The following is a 12041-nucleotide window of genomic DNA, read 5'->3' as shown; positions in this document are numbered from 1 at the left end:
AGACACTATCTACATAGGGTAATCTCTAGGAATTCTTGGTAGACACAGAAAATTGCCTTCCTGACCAACTGAGTTCGGTAAGCATTGTCTGCCAACTAATATGACATTTGTGTAACATTAAAGACAATACATAATTAGACAATCATAACCAACAATCTCCCTCTTTGGCATTGATGGCAACACAATGTGTCATAACACAATGAAATTTGGAAACAAGTCTTTTTCTAATAGAAAATTTTCTCCATCATAGATTTTATGCCACAAACTTCTCCAATGTAGTAATCTCCCTCTGTGAAGGAATTACACAACTTCTTTTCGAAATAGTAAATTCTCTCTCAAACAATTTTTAGAAAGATATGATAGTAAACTCTCCCTCTTTGACAACACATGCCAAAGACGACACATGCCAAATGATTATCAATGTACCTTGAATACTGATTCATATGCAATATTCCCTTGACTATGCTGCATCAACTGATAGATCTTCAACTTGGTTCCTAGTGATGCATCACTAACACTTTATTTTAGTGAGATTTAAATAGGGGAATGACCCCTAACTTACCTCTTAGATACAAGAATGCATCCTTAGGTAATGGCTTGGTGAATATGTCTGCAATCTAGTCTTTTTCATGGACATTTTCCAATCTGATTTCCTTATCTTGAACCAATTCTCTGACGAAGTGGTATTTTATGGCAATGTGCTTGGTTTTGGAATGCATCATTGGATTTTTTGAAATGTTAATTGCACTTGTATTATCCCAAAACATAACAACTGGTTCTTTGATCTCAACCTTCATGCCTTCCAACAACTATTTAAACTAAACAATATTAGAACAATTCATTGCTACTGCAACATACTCTACTTCTACTATAGATTGGGATGAGCAAACACCAACCTTTTTCCAAGAAAGAATGCTCCACCACTTGTACTCTTTCTGTCATCAATGTTTTCTACCCAGTCAGCATCAATAAACACTTTTAAGTCTAGATTTTCTCCAAGTTTATATCATAAGCCATAATCTCCAATGCCTTTCAAGTATCTCAACATTCTTTTGATTGCCATCATATGATTTTCTCTAGGTTTTGTCGAGAATCTTGCCACTATACCAATTGCAAGAGCAATATCAGGCCTTGTATGAACTACATACTGCAAACTTCCAATAATTGATCTATATAAGGTATGGTCTACCTCTTTTGAATCATCATCTTTAGTAAGCTTTAGTCCAGTACACATGGGGGTTCCAACTAATTTTGAATCTTCCATACCAAACTTCTTGAGCATCTCCTTGATGTATTTAGACTGAGTGATGTAGATATCATTCTTGCTCTACTGAATCTGAAGACCAAAAAAGAACTTAATCTCACCAAACATAGACATTTCAAATTCTTTGTTCATTTTCTCTGAAAATCCTTTTCATAGATCATCATTCCCTATAAATAAAGTATTGTCCACAAATATTTCTACCAAAACAATCTTGTTATCTGGTCCTTCCTTAATGTACAAACTACTATTATCATTAGTTCTCTGGAAACCAATATGAATAAGATAGTTATGCAATCTCTCATGCCATGCTCTAGGAGCTTGTTTTAGACCATACAATACTTTGTGTGATTTTTAGGCCATGTCCTTTTTATCTGGATCAACAAAACCTTCAAGTTGTTCAATGTAGACTTCTTCATCAAGAATACCATTGAGAAATGTAGATTTAACATCCATCTGATATACCTTAAATCCTTTATGTGCTACATATGCAAGTAAGGTCCTGACACCTTCCAATCTTGCAACAGGAGAAAAAGTCTCACCATAATCAATTCCTTCTTGTTTAGAATATCCTTTACACACCAATCTAGCTTTGTTTCTTGATACCTTACCATCTTCATTCAACTTATTTCTAAATACCCATTTTGTTCCAATCACATTTTTATCTTTAGGCCTAGGTACAAGAGTCCAAATTTTTTTCTTCTCTATTTTCTCTATCTCTTCATTCATAGCCTCAATCCAACTTTCATTTTTCAATGCATCTTTGACATTTCTAGGTTCAAAATTAGTAAGTACACATGTACCTTTTAATTTACTTCTTGTGATATTACCTTCTAATTTATCTCCAATAATCTGCTCTAGTGCATAATGCCTCCTGACATACTTGGCCAATATAGGTTCCTTGCCTTTTTCTTTAAGGGAAACCTTGGCCTCAAATGCTAATTCAATATTCTTGGAAGCTAGAACATAATTCTCATAGTTATCTAGCTCAAAGGCTATCAATCTTCCTACCAAGGTATCCAAAGTTATCTTATGATTTGTCTCACATCTTTTTTCTTGAATTACATATACTCTAATTACATAAATGGGAAGCAATATTCTAAGAACTTTACTTACAATAGTTTCTTCCTTGATCTCTCCTCCAAAAGCTTTGATTGCACTGATACTTTCTTTGATCCTTTCAACATGTTTGGCAATGTTTTCACCTTCTATCATTCTCATTTGATCAAATTTTCCTTTAAGGTTTTCTACTTTGGCTCTCCTCACATTTTCATCACCACTGTAGATATCCTTTAGCTTGTTCTACATTTCAAAAGCATTTTTGCAGTCCTTGATATCATCAAATTCCTCATAGCTTAGAGTGGATGCAATGTCTATCATCATGGTGTTATAAGTCTTTGTCTCAACAATGTCACCAATAAATAATGTACCAGAAGGAGTTGTATATTCTTCATCAAGGTATTTAAATCCTAAATCTCCAATGGAAGCTAGATGAAGTCTCATGAGACCATGCCATGCTAAAAATTTATCTCTGTGTAGCCTTGGAATTTCTCTCTTGTAAGACATCCTGATCTTTTAGCTTAGGTCCTTGAAATCTTCCTTGCAAGCACCAAAAGCTCTGATACCAATTGTTGGAAATGTAGATGGAGTAACTGAGAGGGGGAAGGGGGGGAGGGGGGGTGTGAATCAATTACCACAAAAACAAATCCACAAATCCCTTGGATGTCTGATAAAAATATTTACTGTTGTCACTCAGTAAACATACTTAAAATGTTGTAACTCGGTAGATGTAGTATATGTTAACTTTAACAGATCTTAAACATTCATAGTGATTAACATTCAAGCATAAAAGAAATAACATGAACACATGCGGCACTAGATTCAATGTGAAAACTCAATATGGGAAAAATCACCAAGTAACTAGCTACTAATTTTCACTCTTCTGAAGTGAGCCCTATTAGGAGCCAACCTGGTTAAAGGTTACATAACACACTGTTATGTGTGACCTTGTTCGAGGTTTTAATCACCCTATTAAGAGTGGCCTTGCAAGATTTATGTAGAACAATTCAATAGAATTATCACCTTGTTAGAGGATTAACAACTAGCTATTAAACCAACTCTGCTAAGAGATTTTGAAATCATTGCTACAATGGTAAGAATGTAACAATGAAATGACTTGAATGAGATGCAACTAAATTGTTGATTACAGATCTTTTTTCTACTTCACTAGAACCTTCTTAATCAAATATAACTTCACTGCTCCTCAAAGATATCTAACCATCCTTCAAATTCACTCACACTTTCCTCTTCAAACAATCAATACACTTGCATATTGGCTCATACTTTAGAATCTCAACTTGACCTTTCATTTATACCATTCAAATTATCAAGTCGGCTCAAATAAAAGTTACAATCACCAATAATCATTACCTCAGTCGGCTGGAATCAATACTTGAAATAATTAAACTTTATTTCTCAAATTAACAGGATCCTTCATTTGTCGACCCTACTCTGTAAACATTGATCTTGAAAAGATTTCCTATATTAACCAACAAAAGCTTAGTTAACATTGCAAACTTGCAAAATCCTTTGGCAACCAAGTGAACTTGGTAAATACTAACTTGTAACCAAATTTCCTTTGTTAACCATGAGAGCTCGTTAACACTACTTTCTATCACAATTTTCTTCGTTGCCTGAGTGAGCTCGGTAGACACCGTGTACGCAGGGTAATCTCCAAGAATGCTTGGTAGACACAAAAAATTTCCTTGCTGACTAACTAAGCTCAGTAAGCACTATCTGCCAACTAATATGACATTTGTGTAACATCAAACACAACACACAATCAGACAATTGTATCCAACATTGTCTACTCATTATGACAATCCCTGGCTGACAGACCTAGAATCTAGCCTTTTACATTATCTTACGCTCAACTCAGGTCCTATACTCAATTTTTTCACTGTAAACAATCATTTGCACTATTTCCTAAGACAAATGCACTACTAAATCATTTAAATGCATCAAAATAGGCCTGTGCTCTACTTTAGCATTCAGAAGTGCTCCCTCATACCTCTTATGTGCTATAACATGCATAGGTGCTACTTACATCATCACATGCACTATTATATGGATTGAAAGTGTCATTTCAGTCAAATGTACTAGCATATTAGATATATGTGCTACAAGACCCATTAGATGCACTAAAAAAAACAAATGCATTACTAAAACAACCAAATGCACTCTTTCCCTAATGCATGCACTATTTTACTCCTAGATTAGGGTTTTAAATGTGCTATTTTGATGCACAAATGTGCTATAAAAGTATTCAAATGCGGTAAAAGAATGCATATGCGCTAAAGAACATACAAATGTGCGAAGAGGTTAAAACTACCAAATTTACCCTAAAAATTAGTACAAAAATCCAAAAACATAGGTACAAATGCAAAAATCTCAAAAAAAGGTAGATCTCAACGACTTCCCTGGACACCATAATCTGTTGGACACTCGTACCAATGACCCCTCTTGAATCTATGCTCTCGTAAAGGGACCACCATCATCACTGACTCAAAGCTCCAAATCACTAAATGTAAAAGGAGAGAGTGAAAATGGCAAGGGTAAAAGGTCTTTTTGACCTATTTAACCCCTCTAAGGGGCATTTATCTTACTTTTTCACCCTATTCTGGAACCTTTTTGCTCACTAAAATGAATTGGGTATTATATCAACAAATATCCAACATTTCAAAAATAAAATTGGAACCTCCTTAATTTTCACACTTTTATTTTTTTTCAATTTCATTTCTGGGGGGCAGTATATCTGTATAAAATTGAGGCATCAAAATTAGAGCATTAAAATTTTCTCAAAAATAAAAAACCTCCTACCCCAGCCAAAAATTTCAAGCATCAAGTCTACTAAAATTAGGGTATCCAAATAAAAATATCGCAACACCAAATCAACACCACAACCAAATCATCAAATCATCAAAGATTAGACATCAAACTATCAATAGACAGACACCACAACAATGAAAAAATGTCAAAATATCATCGAACAAACATCCAATCATTAGAATTTGACCTGAAATCTGAGAATCAAGATGGTCTTTGAACTAATATGCTTCGCATATTAGCTCAAAGAGGGGCATTTGTAGACACCCAAAAATTGGCAAAAACCTAAATCATGCAATTTTGATCAATCAGTGTAAATTAAAAAGAAAATCAGAAGAAATACAATAGACTTTCAAATCGAAAATCACATTAGGTCATTAATCATCTATCAAATTGACAAGACCTAAATCAACTTCAAAAGAGGGGAAAAATAATTCAAATTCATAAAATGAAATTCAAAGAAAAGGAGGAAGAAAAAGACAAAGTGTTGAGAATAAATAAGACATTTATTCAATCAAAGAAATCATTTATCCTCACAAAATTGAAAATCCCCCATTTTCATTTTAAAAGAATTAGAAATATCCTCAATTATCCTCAAATCTAAGTCTGTTGGACTCTTCCTCCTATTCTCTTTTGAGATATTTTTAGTTTTACTTTTATCCACTAGTCAAAAGTGAAAATCTTGATTCTTACCCCAACCCCTTCCGAAATCCTATAAATAAAGAGAAATTTAAGAGGCAAAGGACCCAAGTTTTAAGCATCTGCACTATAGGCACATTTTGATTCATCATTTTAGCATTATCATTTTAGCAAGTTCATAGCATTTTAGTATTGCCTTTATGTTATTTAGCATCATTTATTGCATGTTTAGCTTATTGCATATCTATTTTGATAGCATAAAATCTACATTATAGTCATAGATCTTGCATGCATTCTTGTAGATCTAATCTTTAGCATATTCTCATTCTAGAATTGTCACTAAGATGTTGGTAGTTGTAGTTAGGGAAACATGAGATGCTCATAGAGATTATATTTTGATGATGATATCTTGAATTTAGTTTAGTTTGTCATCAATCTAGGGCATGTGCAGGATCATGGTGTACCAAACTATGGCCTTAAGTGGCAATGAAAAATCAGCAAATCAGGGTTATGTCAACTTGACACATAATTTTGAAGTGGTTATGGCCTTTATATCAAAAATTTGTAAGAAAATAATCTGTAGGAAATTGAATGTAGTTTCTAAACTACTAGGCCTTATTAGGAGAAAAAAATAATTGATTGGTCAAGAGTTTGAATTTTAATGTAGTACTACAAAAATTTCAAGGCAAAAATAAAAAATAGGTGTATGTCTGACCACCTTAATCAAAATCAAATGATAATTTTTTTTAATATAATTATAGATATGAAAAGTAGACTCATTCCTAGATGTGACGCATATTTTTTGATATTTTTATTCCGAATAAATAATTAAATATGAATTTTCTACCAAAAAAAATTTGGCAAAAAAAAAAGCATGTGTTTGACCACCTTAACTAATAGAAAATTTTACCAAATTTAATTTAAATTTATTTTTTCTTATATTAGGCGAAGCATAGAATGCGACGCAACTTTTAGATTTAAAAACTAATATACCATTTGAAAGTAATAGCTATTTTTCAATCAGTATGTCAATCAGCACTTTACAATAATCTTCATTGATAATTAACTAATAAATACTTATCGAACTCAGAATTTGACAGAAATTATATTGATGAAATCTGAAGAGCAATATTAAAAAACCATTTTCATTTCATTCAATTTCGATCAAAATAACATTGTTAGACGGCTATCCGAAGTCTAAGTATCACTAAAACCCTCTTCAAACACATCTTTTGGGTTGACTGGGTAGGCTTGGTAAATATCAAGCCTAGTCGGATATCTGATATGCTTCGGTAGAATTTGGGTGGGAAATTTCAAATCCCAATCCATTTTGGAGAGAAAATTGCATTTAAAAGTTATAGCTTATGATTTATAAATTATTTAACTTATATTACTATGTAAAGACATATATTAATATTTTATATATATATATAAAATAACGTAATGTAAGGATATAAGATATAATCTATTAATATATAATAATATATTATGTTAATCTTATTACAATCTATAAATATAATTATTATTATTATTATTTTTACTAAATATAATAACGTAATATTTTCATTAAACATAATACGTATTATATATTATTATATTAATATGTATAATAATATAATATATGTATAATAACGTAATATATTATATATAAATTATAATATGTATTGTATATTATTATATTAATATGTATGTTATTAATATATATATATATATATAATAACATAATATATATATATATATATGTTATTAATATATATGTATATTATTAATATATATGAGTCAAAAGGGGTCATAGGTCAACCATTGACCTCTTTTGATGCATTAAATGACGACATATGACCCTAGGGGTTATAGGACCCCTAGCAACATATTACAATGGTTAATATAAGTCAAAGGGATGGCCCATGACCCCTTTTGACCCATTAAATGAAGACATATGTCCCTAGGGGTTCCAGGACCCCTAGAGACATATTAAAATTGTTCATATTGGTCAAAGGGAGTCATAGGGTGACCTATAACCCCCTTTGACCCATTAAATGATGACATATGTCCCAAGGGGTCCTAGGACCCCTAGCGACATATTAGAATCGTTCATATGGGTCAAAGGGTGTCATTGGGTGACCTATGACCCCTTTTGACCCATTAAATGATGAAATATGTCCCTAGGGGTCCTAAGATCCCTAAGAACATATTAGAATTATTCATATAGGTCAAAGGGGGTCATAGGGTGACCTATAAACCTCTTTGATCCATTAAATGACGACTTATGTCTCTAGGGGTCCTAGGACCCCTAGGGACATATTAGAATGGTTAATATGTGTCAAAAGGGGTCATAGGTTGACCTATGACCCTTTGACCCATTAAATAACGAGATATGTCCCTAGGGATCCTAGGACCCCTGGGTCAAAGGGGGTCATAGGTCACCCTATGACCCCCTTTGACCCATGGACATATTAGAATTGTTAAAATGGGTCAAAGGGAGTCATAGGGTGACCTATGACCCCCTTTGACCCATTAAATGATGTCATATGTCCCTAGGGGTCCTAGGACCCCTAGGGGCATATTAGAATGGTTAATATGTGTGAAACCTATGACCCCTTTGACCCATTACATGATGACATATGTCCTTAGGGGTCTTAGAACCCCTAGGGACATATTCGAATAGTTAATATGTGTGAAAGAGGGTCATAAGTTGACCTATGACCCTCCACGACCCATTAAATGATGAGATATGTCTCTAGGAGTCTTAGGACACCTAAGAACATATTAGAATAGTTAATATGGGTCAAAGGGGGTCATAAGGTGACCTATGACCCGCTTTGAAACATTAAATGACAACATATGTCCCTAGGGGTCCTAGGACCCCTAGGAGCATATTAGAATGGTTAATATGTGTGAAAGGGGGTCATAGGTTGACCTATGACCCCCTTTGATCCATTAAATGATGACATATGTCCCTAGGGCTCCAAGGACCCCTAGGGACATATTAGAATGGTTAATATGGGTCAAAAGGAGTCATAGGTTGACTTATGACCCCCTTTGACGAATTAAATGACGACATATGTCCCTAGGGGTCTTAGGACTCTTAGGGACATATTAGAATGGTTAATATGTGTGAAAAGGGGTCATAGGTTGACCTATGACCCCCTACAACCTATTAAATGACGAAATATGCCCACAGGGGTCCTAGGACCCCTAGTGACATATTAGAATGGTATATATGGGTCAAGACTCACTAAATGATGACATATGTCAGCAAGGGTCCTAGGACCCCTAGAGACATATTAGAATCATTCATATGGGTCAAAGGGGGCGATAGGGTGACCTATGACTCCCATTGACCCATTAAATGATAACATATGTCCCTAGGGGTCCTAGGACCCCTAGGGACATATTAGAATGGTTAATATGTGTGATAGCAGGTCATAAGTTTACCTATGACACCTCACGACCCATTAAATGACAAGATATGTCCCTAGACATATTAGAATGGTTAATATGGGTCAAAGGGGGTCATAGGGTGACCTATGATGCGTTTTAACCCATTAAATGATGACATATGTCCTTAGGGGTCCTAGGACCCCTAGGAGCATATTAGAATAGATAATATGTGTGAAAGTGGGTCATAGGTTGACCTATGACCCCCTTTGACCCATTAAAAGATGACATATGTCCCTAGGGGTCCTAGGACCCTTAGAGACATATTAGAATGGTTAATATATGTGAAAGCGGGTCATAGGTTGACCTATGACCCCCCACGACCCATTAAATGATGAGATATGTCCTTAGGGGTCTTAGAACCCCTAGAGACATATTAGAATGGTATATATGGGTCAAAGGGGGTCATAGGGTGACCTATGACCCCCTTTGACCCATTAAATGATGACATATGTCCCTAAGGGTCCTAAGACCCCTAGGGACATATTAGAATGGTTAATATGTATGAAAGGGGGTCATAGGTTGACCTCTGACCCACCACAACCCATTGAATCACGAAATATGTTCTTAGGGGTCGTAGTACACCTAGGGACATATTAGAATGGTTAATATGGGTCAAAGGAGATCATAGGGTGACCTATGACCTCCTTTGACCAATTAAATCATGAGATATGTCACTAGGGGTCCTAGGACCCCTAGGGACATATTAGAATGGTTAATATGGGTCAAAGGGGGTCATAGGGTGACCTATGACCCCCTTTGATCCATGAAATGATGACATATGTCCTTAGGGGTCCTAGGACACCTACGGACATATTAGAATTATTCATATGGGTCAAAGGGGGTCATAGGGTGACATATGTCCCCTTTTGACCCATGAAATGATGACATATGTCCCTAAGGGTCATAGGACCCTTAGGGGCATATTAGAATGGTTAATATGGGTCAAAGGGGGTCATAGGTTGACCTATGACCCCCTTTGACGAATTAAATGATGACATATGTCCCTAGGGGTCCTAGGACCCCTAAGAAAATATTAGAATGGTTAATATGTGTGAAAGGGGTTTATAGGTTTACCTATGACCCCCCATGACTCATTAAATGATGAGATATGTCCCTAGGGGTCATAGGACCCCTAGTGACATATTAGAATAGTATATATGGGTCAAAAGGGGTCATCGGGTGACCTATGACCCCCTTTGACCCATTAAATGACAACATATGTCCCTAGGGGTCCTAGGACCCCTAGGGACATATTAGAATCATTCATATGGGTCAAAGGGGGTCATAAAGTTACCTATGACCCCCATTGACCCATTAAATGATGACATATGTCCCAGACATAGTCAAGTGGTTAATATGTGTGAAAGGGGGTAATAGGTTGACCTATGACCCCCCACGACCCATTAAATGATGAGATATGTCTCTAGGTGTCCTAGGACCCCTAGGGACATACTAGAATGGTTAATATGGATCAAAGGGGGTCATAGGGTGACCTATGACCCGATTTGACTCATTAAATGACGACATGTCCCTAGGGGTCCTAGGACCCCTAGGGGCACATAGAATGGTTAATATGTGTGAAATGGGTTCATAGAATTACCTATGACCCCCTTTGACCCATTAAATAATGACATATGTCCCTAGGGGTCCTAGGACCCCTAGGAACATATTAGAATGGTTAATATGTGTCAAAAGGGGTCATAGGTTGAGCTATGACCCCCCACGACCTATTAAATGACGAGATATGTCTCTAAGGGTCCTAAGACCCCTAAGGACATATTAGAATGGTATATATGAGTCAAAGGGGGTCATGGGGTGACCTATGACCCCCTTTAACCTATTAAATGATGACATATGTCCTTAGGTGTCCTAGGACCCCTAGGGATATATTAGAATGGTTAATATGTGTGAAAGAGGGTCATAGGTTGACCTATGACCCCCATGACCCATTAAAAAATAAAATATGTCCGTAGGGGTCCTAGGACCCCTAGGGACATATTAGAATGGTTAATATGGGTCAAAGGGGGTGATAGGGTGACCTATGACCCCCTTTAACCCATTAAATCATGAGATATGTCCCTAGGGGTCCTAAGACCCCTAAAGACATATTAGAATTGTTCATATGGGTCAAAGGGGGTCATAGGGTGACCTATGACCCCCTTTTATCCATGAAATGACGACATATGTCTGTAGGAGTCCTAGGACACCTAAGGACATATTAGAATCGTTCATATGGGTCATAGGGTGACCTATGTCCCTTTTTGACCTATGAATGATGACATATATCCCTAGCGGTCGTAGGACCCCTAGGGACATATTAGAATGGTTAATATGTGTCAAAGGGGGTCATAGGTTGACCTATGACTCCCTTTGACGAATTAAATGATGACATATGTCCCTAGGGGTCCTAGGACCCCTAGGGACATGTTAGAATGGTTAATATGTTTGACGATCCATTAAATGACGAGATATGTCCTTAGGGGTCCTAGGACCCCTAGTGACATATTAGAATGATATATATGGGTCAAAGGGGGTCATAGGGTGACCTATGACCTCTTTTAACCCATTAAATGATGACATATGTCCCTAGGTGTCCTAGGACCCCTAAAGACATAGTAGAATCGTTCATATGGGTCAAAGGGGGTCATAGGGTGATCTATGACCCCTTTGACCCATTAAATGATGACATTTGTCGTTAGGGGTCCTAGGACCCCTAGGGACATATTTGAATGGTTAATATATGTTAAAGGGGGTCATACGTTGACATATGACCCTCCACGAACCATTAAATGACGAGATAACATATTAGAATGGT

This window comes from Cupressus sempervirens, chromosome 7 (genome assembly GCF_028749045.1).
Source record: "Cupressus sempervirens isolate cs-2001-9-10 chromosome 7, ASM2874904v1, whole genome shotgun sequence".
Lineage (NCBI taxonomy): Eukaryota > Viridiplantae > Streptophyta > Pinopsida > Cupressales > Cupressaceae > Cupressus > Cupressus sempervirens.
Note: the sequence above shows the minus strand (reverse complement) of the source record.